The sequence below is a fragment of the Hemiscyllium ocellatum genome, assembly GCF_020745735.1.
Source record: "Hemiscyllium ocellatum isolate sHemOce1 chromosome 27 unlocalized genomic scaffold, sHemOce1.pat.X.cur. SUPER_27_unloc_20, whole genome shotgun sequence".
NCBI classification, from domain to species: Eukaryota; Metazoa; Chordata; class Chondrichthyes; order Orectolobiformes; family Hemiscylliidae; genus Hemiscyllium; species Hemiscyllium ocellatum.
The window spans coordinates 598,706-615,697 of NW_026867488.1; the positions used below are offsets into that span (position 1 = coordinate 598,706).

Here is a 16,992-nt window from a genome sequence, read left to right on the forward strand (position 1 = left end):
GTCTCCCATGAGGACCCTTGATGAACGCCTTCCCGAAGTCCATATAGATCACGTCTATTGCTCTGCCCTTATCAATCCACTTTGTTACTTCTTCAAAAAACTCAATCATGATTGTGAGACATGATTTCCCAAGCTTAAAGCCATGCTGACTATGCCTAGTCAATTCTTGCCTTTCCAAATACATGTAAATCCTATCTCTCAGGATTCTCTCCAACAACTTGCCCATCACGGATGTCAGGCTCACCGGTCTATAGTTCCCTGGCTTTTCCTTGCCACCTTTCTTAAATACTGGCACCACAGTAGCCACCCTCTAGCCTTCCGACACCTCACCTGTGACTATGGATGATACAAATATCTCAGTGAGAGGCCCAGCAATCACTTCCCTAGTTTCCCACAGAGTTCTAGGGTACTCCTGATCAGGTCCTTGGGATTTATCCACTTTTATGCATTTCAAGATATCCAGCAATTTCTCATCTGTAATATGGACATTTTTTCAACATGTCAGCATCTATTTTCTCACATTCTATATCTTCCATGCCCTTCTCCACAGTAAACACTGATGCACAATATCCGTTCAGTATTCCACCCCCCCCGCCCCCCCCCCCCCCCCCCCATCTACTGCAGCTCCAGACAAAGGCCGCCTTGCTGATCTTTCAGGTGCCCTATTATCTCCCTTTTATCCTTTTGTCCTTAAGGTATTTATAAAAACCCTTTGGATTATCATTAACTCTATTTGCCAAAGCTATCTCATGCCCCCTATTTGCCCTCATGATTCCCCTCTCAAGTATGCTTGTACTGCCTTCATACTCTCAGGATTCACTCCATCTCTCTGTCTATACCTGACATATGCTTCCTTGTTTTTCTTAACCAAAATCTCATTTTTTCTAGTCATCCAGCATTCCCTACATATACCAGCCTTTCCTTTCACCCTAACTGAAATATACTTGTCTGGACTCTTGTTATCTCATATCTGAAGGCTTTCCATTTTCCAGCAACCTGCGAACATCTGCCCCCAATCAGCTTTTGTAGAATCTTGCTTAATACCTGAATCTTCCTCCAATTTAGAACTTCAACTTTTAGATCTGATATATTATTTTCAATCACGATTCTAATGTTAATAGAATTGGGGTTGCTGGCCTTAGGTTTTGCACCCTCTCCAGTAGGTACATCCACATTGTGAATTAGAAAATTTCCTTGTACACACTTAACATATTCCTCTTTTTGGCAGATAGGTAAATGGGCAGGAGTTATGCCTTGGGTCCACACTTCATTCATTCCCATCAACCCTACCCCCATTCCTACCCCAATAGTCCAACGCCACTTTCCTCTGCAACTGCCGAATGTGTGACGCCAGCCCATTTACCTGTTCCCTCCTCACTATCTAAGCGCCCAAACTTACCTTCCAGGTGAAGTGGTACTTTACCTGCACTTCCCAGAACCAGTCTACTGCATTTGCTGCTCACAATGTGGTCTCATCTATATTGGGGAACCGAAGCATAAACTGGGTGACTGCTGAACAGAACATCTACGCTCTGCCTGCAAAAAAGACCCTGAGCTTCCAGCTGCCTGCCAATTCCACACCCCACCCTGTTCCCTGGCCAACATCTGTGTCTCAGGTTTGCTGTATTGTCCCAGTGAAGCTCAGCACCAGCAGAACGAAGAGCACTGGATATTCGACTTGGGGACCATACATCCCTCCGGTCCCAATATCGAATTCAATAATTCTAGGGCCTGAACTCCATGGTATCCTCGTCCCTCCCACACACACCAAGCCTTGTTATCACATCGTCTGTCATTCCACACTACTTAGCCACGAACAGTCTCCATTAACAGTTATTCACCCTCCCACGCAGATCGTTATCAACTCCTTTATCTGTCCAACAGTTCTTCCTTCGCTTTTGGCCCTGTCCTGATCTCCGCCTTCCTCCCACAATATCTCCTGCATATAAACCGACATTTTCCCAATCACCATCAGTTCTGTGGAAGGGTCACATGCTACTCCTGTTTTTTTTGTTTCTGATATACAGCATCCGCAATTCTTTCAGATTTTTATTGAGAGAGAGTTGGAAATTGTTTCGAGAGACAGAAAGAGAGGGGGGAGGAACAGAACAGATATGAACTGTTGATCTCCGTTGCGACTCAAAACGTAAAATCATTGAAGTGCGATCATTTCCTTTAATCATGAATAGAGACCACTGGCCATCCGTGAGCTTGTGGCGCAACGGTAGCGCGTCTGACTCCACATCAGAAGGTTGCGTGTTCAAATCACGTCAGGCTCACTGAAGTCGACCGTTTATGTTTCAAACCAAGGAAGGAGGATGTTTACTCCGTTTTTCTGTTGAGCCAAATCTTCTTTCCGGAAACTTTCGATCACAGTGAAGCTTTGCTGTCAGTTTGATTTGTGAACACTGAATCAGGGAGGTGGTGTGCCCAGTGTTTGGGGCAATGCTCAGCTCCCCCCAGTGTGAGAAATAAAAGACAAACTGTTCATCACGGGATTTAAACACACAGCCGTTTCGTTCAGTTGGTGACAGCGCGGTGTGAAAAACATTATACCGATATTTTTACAACATAATCTAGAGATTATCAGCTTTGTGTTTCAAACTATCAGGAGGTCCCAGCTCCTTCTCTCATAGCAGAGTGACAAACGAGTTCAGATAGAAATGTTTCCCACCAACAGCAAATCCTTTCCTCTCACTGGACACAGTTAAAATTATCTTTATTCAACAGAAGGAGCGGAAACTACAGTCTGACGGCCCCTCTCCACATTAACGGTGAGCCTGAATTGTATAAACGGTGTCAGTAAAATCCAATGGAGGACACTGATTTGGTTCAATCGTTTTTATTTGCCAAGCCTAATTCACCGAGAGGATGCTGCTGTGTGAGACAGCGTGGGGAATTACTGCAGGGCCTCCTGCGCATGGAACACACCGCAACTGATGTGTTTCACCTTCATCAGTTTATTCCCATCTCGGAGAAGAGAGGTTTGATGATTCGGATCATAGGAGGCCGACAGAGAACATGAGAAGAGCACTCAGACCTTCACAAGCTTGTCACCACAGCTGGGTCATCGTGGCCCGTGTATCAGTATGGGACAGTAATCTGCATCTACTGACTGGAAGCACAGCAAATTGGAGTGCTGGTGGGACTATCACACAGGAGAAAACGGCTTCGACAGATCAACTGGAGTGGCTCCCAATGCGCAACTCCACTCACCTCAACTGAATAACTAAACAAATTACTCAGTGATTCAAATGAATACTCGGTTTTGAATCTGCACTGTGTCATGTACCATCGAGAATGATGTCAAAACACTTTCATTGCTGTGATGGAGTATCCTGTTGGGCAGAATATACCCGTTGCCAAATTTCCTACGTTCTGTTGGTCTAACTCCGATTTCACTCAGAATCACGAAATGTGTGACAGCGCAGACTGAGGCCATGCAGCCCACCTTAGCTCTGCTGGTTCAACACAATATGTAAATACGTGCCTCATTCTGTCTCCTTCTCCCTGTAAATCTGCACATTGTTACATTGAACATGCCCACCGAATTCCCTTTTGTGTCCATTGAATCTGCCTCTTTGTCACTGTCAGACAGCGATTTACTGACCCCACTCCCTGTGCGAAAACGGTCTTCCTAATGTCACTTTTGCTTATTTTCCTGATGACATTAAATCTCTGCCAAATTGTTCTCGATCTTTTCAGGCCTGGGAGCATTTTCACTGCATTATTTCCTCTGTCTAAAACCCTCATGATGTGGAAAACTTCAATCAGGCCAGTTTTCAGCCTTCTGTTCTGCAAAGACAACTGCCCTAACTTTCCAATCTACCTTCATGACTGACATTCCTCGTACACGGTACCATTCACTTCAACCTGTTCAGCGCCGTCTGCAATCACTTCACTTCCCCGCTTCCTGAAGTATCACCCTCAGAATTGAGCGTAATACAGGTGGAGGATTCATTCAGACTCGGATTGCGCCGGCGAGAAATCTGCAAGACTTGTTCTCACTTTGAGCAAGTGTTTCCCTTCGCCGTGTTCACTGCAATGGTCCCTCTGTCCCATCCCTAATTCAGGCAGTCCGATCTGATTTAACAAAGCGGCTTTTGAGAAAACTGACCCGGCATCTTTGCTCAGGTCAATTTAAGAAATGAGGGTTCGCCTGGGATTGGAACCCGGCACCTCCCACCCGTCTGTATAAGCTAGAAAACCCAAAACTGACATCATACCCCGAGACAAATGAGCCAAAAACCATGTGCGCGCCCAGCTCCTGAAGCAACTGGGAGTTGCTCAGTCCGAAATACATTGTACATTGCTCCCAGAATTACAAGCAGCAGAGAGTTTCAAGAACATCTGCTTCTCATTCTGCCTCCCTGCTCCCAGGACGCTGCTGTTTGTTCCGTCCCCAGGAACCAGGCTGTCTCCACTGGTGGATAATTGAACCATTTCGTTTCTACTTGCAATTCTCCCGCCGACAGAGGCTGTTAAGTCCATCGAGTCCACCGCGACTGTCTGCCACTTGTCTCTTTCTGAGGTGATTCACAATCAGTGATATCTGTCCTAATAGTAAGGGACTGTGTCTGAATGGTGATACAGTTTCTGACATGCTGATTGTCTTGTCATTCACGTCCGGCCCGGCGTGGCGAATTACTGCAGGGAATGGGCGAAACCGCAAGGCATGCGTTTCAACTTTTTCAGCTCATTGGCATCTCAGAGAAGTGGTTTTGCGAATCAGTTCATAGGAAACTGATGAAGAACAGGAGAAGACCACTCAGACCTCCAAAAGCATGTTACTTGAACCGTGTGAGGTTCGCGAGTGTATCGGTATGATACAGGGTATTCAGACACTCAGGCAGTAGGTGCAAAGGCAAGATACAGAACAGAGCACAGCACCATTACAAAAGGAAGCTGCTCAAGGAGACATCGAACAACAGCAGAGGATGGTTTCAATCCATCGATCTCTGCGTTATGGGCCCAACCCGCTCCTGTTTTCCCCAGGTCCCTTCAGCCTGTCGTCGGGCACGCGGCATGCACGTTCGAGACTGATGTCAAAGACCTCCGCTGCTGTCGTGTAATATGCTGGTGCGCAGACGTATGGAGGCTGTGTAAATAAAAACTTTTTTCTCACTTCCCACATTGTGTTGATCGAACTGTGATTTCATTCTGAATCACAGCATGTGTCACAGCGCAGACGGAGGCCATGCGGCCCACCTTCCCTCTGCTGATTCGACACAGTAAGTAAACGTGTGTCTCTATTCGTAGCATTCGCTTGCCTTCCCCGTGTGTTTCTGCACATTGTTACTTTAAACATGACCAGCGAATTACCTTATGCGTCTATTGAATCTGCCTCTTTGTCAATGTCAGAAGATTTGCTGACCCTAACCTCACCTTTCTAATCTCTCTTTTAGTTCTTTTCCTGATGACTTTAAAACTCTGCCGATCCTTTCAGGTGTGGGAGCATTTCAACTGCATTACTTTCCCTGTCTGGACCCCGCATGACTTGTAAAACTTCAAACACGCCAGATTTCAAACTTCTGTTCTCCGAGGAGAGCTGTCCCAATTTTCCAATCTGCCCTCATCGCTAACATTCCCTAAACACGGCACCACTGACGTCAGCGCAATATTCCATCATTTCACTTCCTGGCTTTCTGCTCAATTTGTACTCCAAGCAGCCCAACCTACTTTAGCAAGAGTGGGTTTTGAGAAAGTTAAGCGGGCACTCTTGCACAAACCTGGAAACGCAGGCTCATCAGAGATTCGAACCCTAGATCTCCTGCAAGCCTGCACAATAGAAGGCCCAAACCGCGAATCATACCCAGAGACCAACGAGCAACACCGAGACTGCGCAAGCCCCCCCGCTGTTCCTCTTCAGCCAGCTGAGTCTTGCTCGGTGTGAAATACATTTGACATTGCTCTGAGAATTGCAAGCGGCAAAGAGTTTCCAGAACAGCTGCTTCTCATTCTGTCTCCCTGCTGCTGTTTGTCCCGGGTCCTCTCTACTGGTAGAATTTTAAAACATTTTGTTTCTAAACTTTTCTGTAACACCGGAGTGACCAGTGATAAGCATTGCCCTCCTCAACACAGGATACAGAGAACAACAGAAGACCAGTCAGACCTCCGCGAGGCTGTCATCTCAACTGTGCACATTGGGACAGTATATCAATGTGAAATATTTATGTCGAAGTTTTTTGTGAAAGAGATGAGAAGGCGAGGTGCAGAACAGTGCGCCGTTAGACGGGAAAGTTGCTGAAGACGACATTGACTGAATAGGAGAGATGGTTTCCCTTCTGGGTGATGCTTCCATCACACACCCGCAGACATATCGCCGTTGTACCAGTATAAACTCTGTCTAAATTCCCACATTCTGTTTTTCTGAACTGTGATTTCGCTCAAAAGCACAAAATTTCAACACTCGCAATGTTCAAACTTTAACAAAGTGCTCATAGATATATTTAGCGAACACCTGGAAGGAATTCTGCCAAACGTACCTTGGGAATTTCGGTTTGAGTGCTCTTGAACTTTAAGTCAAAGGAAGGGAAATTTGCCTCGAGGCTGTGTAATGTGGAGATGTGTTCCCCATGTAAACTGATAGTGGTTAGCCATCCCAGTGCTTCCCGATGCATGGCTGCGCTGACCCACAGGGAGGTTTCTTTGATAAACTGTCCCGGGGACTTCCAGTCGCACCATGACGTCATAGTGCGAGCCCCCGGTGATGGCCTGCAGCTGCTGTGACGCAATAATGGTGCTGGCCCCGGAACATGAATACGAATTAGTTCATGAGTCACGTGGTACTGAATCATTCTATGGAGTGTTCTTTCAACTTCACGGATTTATATATGAGAGGAGGAAAATGGGCAGGGCTTACACCTCGGGTCCACTCGTCCTTCACTCTCACACCCCACAACCACCTCCCATTGTCCCAAGGCACTTGCCCCTGCAACCGCCGAATGTGTAACACCTGCCCATTTACCTGCTCCATCCTGAATATCCAAGGGATCGAACATACCTTCCAGGTGAAGCAGCACTTTACCTGCACATTTGTCACAAACTAGTCCACTGCATTCGTTGCTCACGGTGTGGTTTCCCCAAAGTAGCATGAAGCATAAACTGGGTGACTGCTTCGCAGAATATCTCGGTTCTGCCGAAAAAAAGGCCCTGAGCTTCTGGTTGCCTGTCACTTTAACACTCCACTCTGTACCCTGGCCTACTTCTCTGTCTCAGGCATGCAGCAATATTCCAGCAAAGTTCAGCCCCTGATTGAAGACCAACGCCTCATTTTCTACTTGGAGATCCTATAGTCATCAAGTCTTCAACATCGAGTTCAATATTGTTCGGACCCGAACTCCCCCATGCCCTTGACCCCGACCACACCCACACGAGGCCTTATTTTTACATCTTCTGCTGTTACACACGACATATCGTTAGCCAGCAACAGTCTTCATTAACAGTTAGTCACCCTCCTACACAGATCGTTATTCACTCCTTTGGCCATCCAATGTTCTCCCTCTGAACTGGTGGCAAAGAGAGCAATGTGGACTGATAGCCCTGAGTCAGCAGTTTGTCCCATCTCCAGGAACCGGGTTCTCTGCATTGGCGGATTATTAAACCATTTTGTTGTTGCGTTGATGTGAGGAGACTGTGTAAATATAAACTTTTCTAAATTCCCACCTTCCGTTGGTCGAACTGTGAGTTTACTCTGAATCACAATGCGTGTCACAGCGCATTTGGAGGCCCACCTTAGCTCTGCTGGTTCTACACAGCAAGTAAATAAGAGTCTCTATTCGTATCATTCTCTTACCTTCTCCCTGTAAGTCTCCACATTGTTACTTTGAACATGACCACAGAATTCCCTTTTGTGTACGTGAATCTGCCTCTTTGTCACAGTCAGACAGAGATTTACGCATCCGAACCACTCCTTGTGCCAAAATGTTCTTCCTAATGCCACTTTTACTTTTTTTCCAAATGCCTTGAAATCTCTGCCGATTTTTTGGGAAATTGAAATGATTCTCATTCCTGCACATGAGGCTGAAATGATTTAATTTCTAACGTAAAGGACTGCGGATGCTGAGAATCCGAGACAGAAAGATGAACTGCTGGAGAAACTCAGCAGGTTTGGCAGTATCTGTGGGAGAAAACAGAGTTCTGAATTATTGTCTCTGATTCTCTTTCCACCGATGTTGCCTGACCTGCTGAGTTGCTCCTGCAATTTCTGTTTTTGCTTTTAACTGAAAGTTCATTTCATCTTTCGGTGTGAAACAACCAGACTCTCCATTTGCAGATATTTAACCCTTTCGTAACCTGTGAAGTGATTGGATTCAAACAAACCCAGCAATAATTCACTCTTTCTCAGCTCCACAGGCAGAGAGACCTGGGAAATGAAGCTGTCAGTGTGGGTCTTTATTCGTGGGCAGAGTGGTGAATGCGACGGACGTGAAATCTATTGCGGTTTCCCCAGGCAGGTGTGACCCCTGCCGACTACAAAATTGGAAATGTCGTCAAAACGAAAGGGAGACTGTTCCCCGGTTTTTTCTTTAAGATTCAAATCAGTGGAGGGCGAAAGATATTTCACTCACATTGGGACTGGTGGGAATCTGCAACCCACTGCCTGTTCGGGTGGAACAAGCAGATACACGCAGAGCTTCTTTTGAGGCTATGAGCCAAGTGTTTGGAAATGAGACTAGAACAGTGAGGGGCTGGAAATCGTGATCGAAATGAAGCAGGGTGTTTCCTTTGCCAGTGAAAGATACTGCTTCACAAAGTTGGGACCGTGGAAGGGAAGCAGTGACTGTGATTATCTTTGGTTGTTGACCTTGTGACTGTTCCCATTGCTGCGCATGTCCGTGTTAACGTCAGAACTCTGCCGCATGGTGGCGTTAGATACGCACAGGGCCGCGGGCGCAATGGATGACGCATCCGACTCCACCTAACTGTTTGAAATGCAGCTCACAGCTTCTTCACACACCCCAATTAATCTTTCTCATTGTCCTGAAGCCGGTTTGAATTCTTGATCTGCAGGAACGAGACACTTTTCACTGTCTCACGTCAGTCAGTGTCCCTGAGAACATCAGAGTCACGTCACAGCGCTGTCAGAGGAGGGGAAGCTGAAATAGCCCCACAAGCTGCTCACAGGCACATTTCACTTTCCCCAACTCACCGCCCCAACCCACTGATCCTGGGAATGGAAAGGGAACAAACACCAAAACCCAGTCTCATATTTGTGAATCTTCCGAAAATAAGAAAACTGTTTATCCCTTCGGATCTTCCATCCTGGGCTAACAAAGGGTGATTGTAAATGGTTGACCATTCAGTGTCGATTCTTTTTGGCTGAAAATATCTTCCTTATCTCATCCCAGCATTTCTTGCCACAGATAACTGTGCGGGTAAAAAATGAGGTCTGCAGATGCTGGAGAGCACAGTTGAAAATGTGTTGCTGGTTAAAGCACACCAGGTTAGGCAGCATCCAAGGAATAGGAAATTCGACTTTTCGGGCATAAGCCCTTCATCAGGAATGAGGAGAGGGTGCCAGGCAGGCTAAGATAAAAGGTAGGGAGGAGGGACTTGGGGGAGGGGCGATGGAGGTGTGATGGGTGGAAAGAGGTCAAGGTGAGGGTGATAGGCCGGAGTGGGGTGGGGGCGGAGAGGTTAGGAAGAAGATTGCAGGTTAGGAGGGCGGTGCTGAGTTGAGGGAACCGACTGAGACAAGGTGGGGGGAGGGGAAATGAGGAAACTGGAGAAATCACCTACCACCCCACCAACCTCCGTATACAGCGTATCATCCGCCGTCATTTCCGCCACCTCCAAACGGACCCCACCACCAGGGATATATTTCCCTCCCCTCCCCTATCAGCGTTCCGCAAAGACCACTCCCTTCGTGACTCCCTCGTCAGGTCCACACCCCCCACCAACCCAACCTCCACTCCCGGCACCTTCCCCTGCAACCACAGGAAATGTAAAACTTGCGCCCACACCTCCTCCCTTACTTCTCTCCAAGGCCCCAAGGGATCCTTCCATATCCGCCACAAGTTCACCTGTACCTCCACGCACATCATCTATTGCATCTGCTGCACCCGATGTGGCCTCCTCTACATTGGGGAGACGGGCCGCTTACTTGCGGAACGCTTCAGAGAACACCTCAGGGACGCCCGGACCAACCAACCCAACCACCCTGTGGCTCAACACTTTAACTCTTCCTTCCACTCCACCGAGGACATGCAGGTCCTTGGACTCCTCCACCGGCAAAACATAACAACAGGACGGTTGGAGGAAGAACGCCTCATCTTCCGCCTGGGAACCCTCCAACCACAAGGGATGAACTCAGATTTCTCCAGTTTCCTCATTTCCCCTCCCCCCACCTTGTCTCAGTCGGTTCCCTCAACTCAGCACCGCCCTCCTAACCTGCAATCTTCTTCCTAACCTCTCCGCCCCCACCCCACTCCGGTCTATCACCCTCACCTTGACCTCCTTCCACCTATCATATCTCCATCGCCCCTCCCCCAAGTCCCTCCTCCCTACCTTTTATCTTAGCCTGCCTGGCACCCTCTCCTCATTCCTGATGAAGGGCTTATGCCCGAAACGTCGAATTTCCTATTCCTTGGATGCTGCCTAACCTGGTGTGCTTTAACCAGCAACACATTTTCAACAGATAACTGTGCGGCAGAGTTCATGTGTATATTTCCTTGAATGATATTTTGTAACTAACATTCGTTTGCTAGTTGTTTGTATCGGGTATTTCAGGTTCATTAGCCGCTGTTCAAGTGTGTTGGTAGATTTGTGGGCTACCATGATGCTGAGAGGTTTGAGTTGTCTGGACACCATTTAACAGATGTATTTAATGTAAGGTAATGTGGCTAGGGTTTCTGCACAAGTTGTGTCTGCTTGTGTCAATTTGTTGATGAGAAATCGGCAAACTGGGTTTATTGGGTCGGCAAAGGTGAGGACTGGAGATGCTGGAAGCCAGAGTTTAGATGAGAATGGTGCTGGAAAAGCACAACGGGTCAAGCAGCACCTGAGGAGCAGGAACATCGAAGTTTCGGGCAAAAGCTCTTTATCAGGAATAGACGCAGGACGTCTCCAGGGTGGAGAGATAAATTTGGGTGGGGGGTGTGCTGGGGCGAAGGTAGCAAAGAGTAAAATAGGTGAATGGTGGTGGGGATAGAGGAGACAGGTCAGAGAGGAGGGTTTAGCGGATAGTTGGGAAGGGAGATTGGCAAGGAGGACAGGTCATGAGGTCAGTGCTGAGCAGGAAGGTTGGAACTGAGGTAAGGTCGGGGGAGGGGAAAGGAGGAAACTGGTGAAATCTACATTGATGCCCTGGGGTGGAAGTGTTCTGAGGCGGAAGATGAGGTGTTCTTCTTCCAGGCCTCGGGTGGGGAGGGAGCGGCGGTGAAGGAGGCCCAGGACTTGCATGTCCTTGGCAGCATGGGAGGGTGGATTGAAATGTTAGGCCACAGGGCGATGGGGTTGATTGGTGCGGGTGTCCCGGAGAAGTGACTTGACTCTCCAATCTCCCCAATGTTATAGAGATCGCATCGGGAGCAATGGATACAAAAAAAATTACATTAATGAATGGACCGGTGAAAGTCTTCTTTCTCCTGCAGCCCGGGTTCGATTCCCAGGCAGCGAGGCAATTTTTAGCAGAGCTACAAAACAGGTCTATATCTCCCTGGTGGTCTAGTGGTTAGAATTCGGCGTTCTCACCGCCGCGGCCCGGGTTCAATTCCCGGTCCGGGACGCAATTTCCCCCGGGGCTGCAGGCTATCCATTCTTCTTAAATGCGCTGTATCGTTGTTTCCTGATCTTCGTCGTTCCTAGGTGCTGCAATGTGAAGTAGCTCGTTGAAATTGCATCCTGATGCAGATTTGTTTGTATGTGTTGGGATGATTGCTTCTGCAGCTTAAGTACTTGTTTCGCGTGTGCTGTTTTCCTGTCGACGCTGTTTTGAATTTACCATTGACTGTTCGCTCTACTGTGACATCTAGAACAACAACACTTTTTGTTGTTCTCCTCTTTTGTGAATTTTATGCCAGTAAGGAAATTGTTGATGGTGTTGTAGGTTTCCTCTAAGTTGTTTCACGTTGTGGTGACAAAAGTGTCATCACTGTAGCCGACCCAAAGTTTGGGTTGGATCTTTGGAAGGGCTGTTTGTTCGAAACTCTGCATTATTGCTTCTGTTAGGAATCCTGATATTGGTGGTTTCATGGCTGCTCCGTTGATTTGTTTGTCAGTCTTGTTACTGAATAGGAAGTGGGAGGTAAGGCACAGCTCCACGAGCTTGACAGTGTCATCTTTGCTGATGAAGTTGGTGCTGTTTGGTGTTTGTGTCTTTGGTTCTTCAAGTAGTGTCTTCAGTTTTCTTTGGTCACGTTGATGTTAATGGATGTGAACAGGGCTGTATGCCAAAGGACAGTATTATTCCATCCTCTTCTATCTTGTTGTCTTTGGTGTTCAAGAATTCTTGGATGGAGTAACTGGAGTGGCGTGAGTCTTCGACTTGTGTTTTAGTCTTCAGTGGAGGTCTTTGACTAGTCTGTATACTGGTGTTCCAAGTGGTGAGACTGTGGCTTGAGGGGGACTCCTGGTTTGAAGAGGAGGAGAACAGCAACAAAGTGCCATTCCTAGATGTCACAGTAGAGCGAACAGTCAATGGGGAACTTCAAACTAGCGTCGACAGAAAAACAACACACGCAAACCAAACACTTAACCGGAGAAGCAATCATCCCAACACCCACAAACGAGTGAACAATCCTCACTCTCTCCGCGGAGCAGGTAAGGGCTGTTTGGCACTATCTGTTTGTAGACGCGGTTACGTTTGTTTCATGGTTTAAATTTAAATATCTTTTTCGAAAAAAGTGCGGAGCGGACCCGGAAGCTGGTGTAGCGCAAACTTACCTGGGTAGTTTTTTTTCCCAATAAAGGCGCGCAGTGGTTAAGTAAATGGGCAGGTGTTATACCTTGGGTTCACTCTTCCTTCATTCCCACCAACCCTAACTCCACTCCCACCCCAACAGTCCAACGGCACTTTCCCCTGCAACTGCCGAATGTGTGACATCAGCCCATTTACCTGCTCCCTCCTGACTATCGAAGGGCCCAAACTTACCTTCCAGGTGTAGCGGCACTTTACCTGCACTACCCACAACCCAGTCTACTGCATTTGCTGCTCATAATACGGGCTCATTTACATTGGGGAAACCGAGGCATTAACTGGGTGACTGCTGCACAGAACATCTACGTTCTGCCCGCAAAAAAAGACGCTGAGCTTCCGGTTGCCTGCCAATTCCATACCCCACCCTGTTGCGTGGCCAACATCTCTGTCTCAGGTTTGCTGTATTGTCCCAGCGAAGCCCAGCACCAGCAGAACGAAGCGCACCGGATATTACACTTTTGGACCATACATCCCTCCGGTCCCAATATCGAATTCAATAATTCTAGGGCTTGAAATCCATAGCATCCTCGTCCCTACCACACACACCAAGCCTTGTTATCACATAGTCTTTCATTACACACTACCTATGACTGCCACGAACAGTCTCCATTCACCCTCCCACGCAGATCGTTATCAACTCCCTTTTCTGTCCAACAGTTCTTCCCTCGCTTTGGGCTCTGTCCTGATCTATCATTTACTGCATCCGCCTTCCTCCCACAATATCTCCTGCATATAAACCAACGTTTTCCCAATCACCATCAGTTCTATGGAAGGGTCATCGGCAACTACTGTTTGTTTTTTGTTTCTGATATACAGCATCCGCAGTTCTTTCAGCTTTTTATTGAGGTAGAGTTGGAAATTGTTTCGAGAAACAGAAGGAGAGGTGGAGAGACAGAACAGACTGAACTGTTGATCTCAGTTGTTACGCAGACGTAAAATCATTGTAGTGCGATCACTTCCCTTAAGCATGAATAGCGGGCCCAATCTCCTCGTGAGCTTGTGGCGCAACGGTAGCGCGTCTGACTCCAGATCAGAAGGTTGCGTGTTCAAATCACGTCAGGCTCATTGAAGTCAATTTTGGATACTTGTGGGGAAGACGACTGAGCAGAGGTAACCAATGGGTTTCAGGCCGATGGCACGGAGCCTGCTCCTGTTGCTCAGAAGTGAAGTTTGGAAAAGAGCAGAGCAATCGTTATGGGGCACCGATAGGCGGTTTTGTGGGGGCGAGAGAGACTCACGATTGGTATGTTGCCTCCCAGGTGCAAGGGTAAGTGACGTCTCTGATCGTGTTTTCCGGGTTCAGAAGGGGGAGAGGGAGCAGACCGAAGTCGTGGTCCACGTTGGCATCAGCGACATAGGTAGGAAGAAGGATGAAGATGTCAGGCAGGCTTTCAGGGAGCGAGGCTGGAAGCTCAGAGTTAGAACAAACAGAGTTGTTGTCTCTGGTTTGTTACCCGTGCCACGTGATAGCGAGTCGAGGAATAGTCAGAGAGAACAGTTAAATGCGTGGCTACAGGGATGGTGCAGGAGGGAGGTATTCCGGTATCTGGATAACTGGGGTTCTTTCTGGGGAAGGTGGGACCTGTGTTGTGGTTCTGTTCGCCGAGCTGGAAATTTGTGTTGCAAACGTTTCGTCCCCTGTCTAGGTGACATCCTCAGTGCTTGGGAGCCTCCTGTGAAGCGCTTCTGTGATGTTTCCTCCAGCATTTATAATGGCTTCTCTCTGCAGCTTCCAGTTGTCAGTTCCAGCTGTCCGCAGCAGTGGCCAGTATATTGGGTCCAGCTCCATGTGTTTGTTGATAGAATCTGTGAATGAGTGCCATGCCTCTAGGAATTCCCTGGCTGTTCTCTGTTTGGCTTGCCCTATAATAGTAGTGTTGTCCCAGTTGAATTCATGTTGCTTGTCATCGGCATGTGTGGCTACTAAGGATAGCTGGTCGTGTCGTTTCATGTCTAGTTGGTGTTCATGGATGCAGATCGTTAGCTGTCTTCCTGTTTGTCCTATGTAGTGTTTTGTGCAGTCCTTGCATGTGATTTTGTAAACTACATTGGTTTTGCTGATGCTGAGTATCGGGTCCTTCCTTCTGATGAGTTGTTGTCTGAGAGTGGCTGTTGGTTTGTGTGCTGTTATGAGTCCTAGTGGTCGCAGTAGTCTGGCTGTCAGTTCTGAAATGCTCCTTATGTATGGTAGTATGGCTAGTCCTTCGGGTTGCGGCATGTCCTCGTTCCGTTGTCTTTCTCTTAGGCATCTGTTGATGAAATTGCGTGGGTATCCGTTTTTGGCGAATACAGTGTTCTTCTCGCTCTTTTTGCAGTTCTGGTGTGCTGCAGTGTGTTGTGGCCCTTTTGATTAGTGTCTTGATGCAACTTCGTTTGTGTGTGTTGGGGTGGTTGCTTTCATAGTTCAGGACTTGGTCTGTGTGTGTGGCTTTCCTGTATACCTTTATGGTGAATTCTCCGTTCGGTGTTCTCTGTACCATCACGTCTAGGAATGGGAGTTGGTTATTCTTTTCTTCCTCTCTCGTGAATCAGATTCCTGTGAGTGTGGCGTTGATGATCCGGTGTGTGTTCTCTATTTCTGTGTTCTTAATGATTACAAAGGTGTCATCCACATATCTGACCCAGAGTTTGGATTGAATTTGTGGTAAGACTGTTTGTTCTAACCTTTGCATTACTGCTTCTGCTATGAGTGCAGAGATCGGTGGGCCCATGGGGTGTTCCGTTGATTTGTTCGTATATCTGGTTGTTGAATGTGAAGTGTGTTGTGAGGCACAGGTCCAGTAGTTTAAGTATGCCGTCTTTGTTGATAGGTTCAATGGCCTGTTGTCTGTTCTGTATGTCCAGCAGGTTGGCTATTGTTTCTCTGGCTAGAGTTTTGTCAGTAGAGGTGAACAGTGCTGTTACATCGAATGAGACCATGGTATCTTCTTTGTCTATGTGTAAATTTCTGATGATGTCCAAGAATTCCTGGATTGATTGTATAGAGTGTCTGGATCCGCTGATCAGGTGTTTCAGTTTCTGCTGCAGCTCTTCAGCCAGTTTGGTAGGTGTTGGTATCTGCAAGTAGTTGTTGCGCTTTTTGGATGTACTCTGCTTTGTCCAGGATGACCGTAATTCTGCCTTTGTCTGTTCGTCGTATGATTATGTTCTTATCGTTTCTTAGTGATTTTAGTGCTTCTCCCTCCTTGGTGTTGAGGTTATGTGTTTGTCTTTTCCTTGTTATCAGAGGTGCGATACTTTGTCTCACTGTTTGTTGTGTCTCTTCTGTCAGTCCATTGTTCCTGAGTGTGCATTCTAGTGATGCTAGGAAGTCTGCTGTCTTGGCGTCCCTGTAGTTGTAGTTAAGTCCCTTGGCCAGTATTATTCATTCCGTGTCTGTGAGCTGTCTGTGGGAGAGGTTTTTAACCCAGGTGTGTGTTGTGATGTCCTCTTCGTTGTGTGTTAGTTTGGCCATTTTTTCTTTTAGTGCCTTTTTTTTGCGGTGTTTGGTCCTGTTCTGTCCTATGGTGACGGCCTGTTCTATGGTCCGGGTCCATTCCTTCCATCCATTGGTGGATTTTGAAATTAACGATTTTTGGCACGGAATTTCTTGTATGTATTTTTGAAGTCTGTTGTGAGCGTCTGTAATCATTACCTGATCATCCCGAGTCCGTTCTGTCTGGCTGTGTCCCTGGCTTGTGGATTGTTGACTGGTGGGACCTCTATAAACAGGATGGTCTACACCTTAACCTGAGGGGCACCAGTATCCTTGGGGGGAGGTTTGCTAGTGCTGTCTGGTGGGGTTTAAACTAACTCTGCAGGGGCATGTGAACCTAGACGGTCGCTTTAGGGTGTAGGACCTTGAGTGTAGGGAGGTTAGGTTCATGGCATCAATCTCGAAGGAGGGTGCCTGTAAACAGGAAGGTGATTTGAAGTGTGTATACTTCAATGCAAGAAGTATACGAAATAAAGTAGGTGAACTTGCAGCGTGGGTTGGTACCTGGGAGTTCAATGTTGTGGCTATGATGGAGACATGGGACAGAATTGGCCGTTGCAGATTCCAGTGTTTAAATGCTTTAGTAGGGTCAGAGGTG

At 47.4% G+C, this 16,992-nt stretch overlaps 2 non-coding genes across 2 annotated transcripts; both read left to right on the forward strand.

The window, feature by feature from the left end:
- The first annotated feature begins 2,207 nt into the window (after positions 1–2,207).
- trnaw-cca (transfer RNA tryptophan (anticodon CCA)) lies at positions 2,208–2,279 on the forward strand. The gene has a single exon. It is a non-coding gene; the product is annotated as a tRNA-Trp (tRNA).
- An 11,633-nt stretch (positions 2,280–13,912) lies between these two features.
- On the forward strand, positions 13,913–13,984 carry trnaw-cca (transfer RNA tryptophan (anticodon CCA)). The gene has a single exon. It is a non-coding gene; the product is annotated as a tRNA-Trp (tRNA).
- The last annotated feature ends 3,008 nt before the right edge of the window (positions 13,985–16,992 follow it).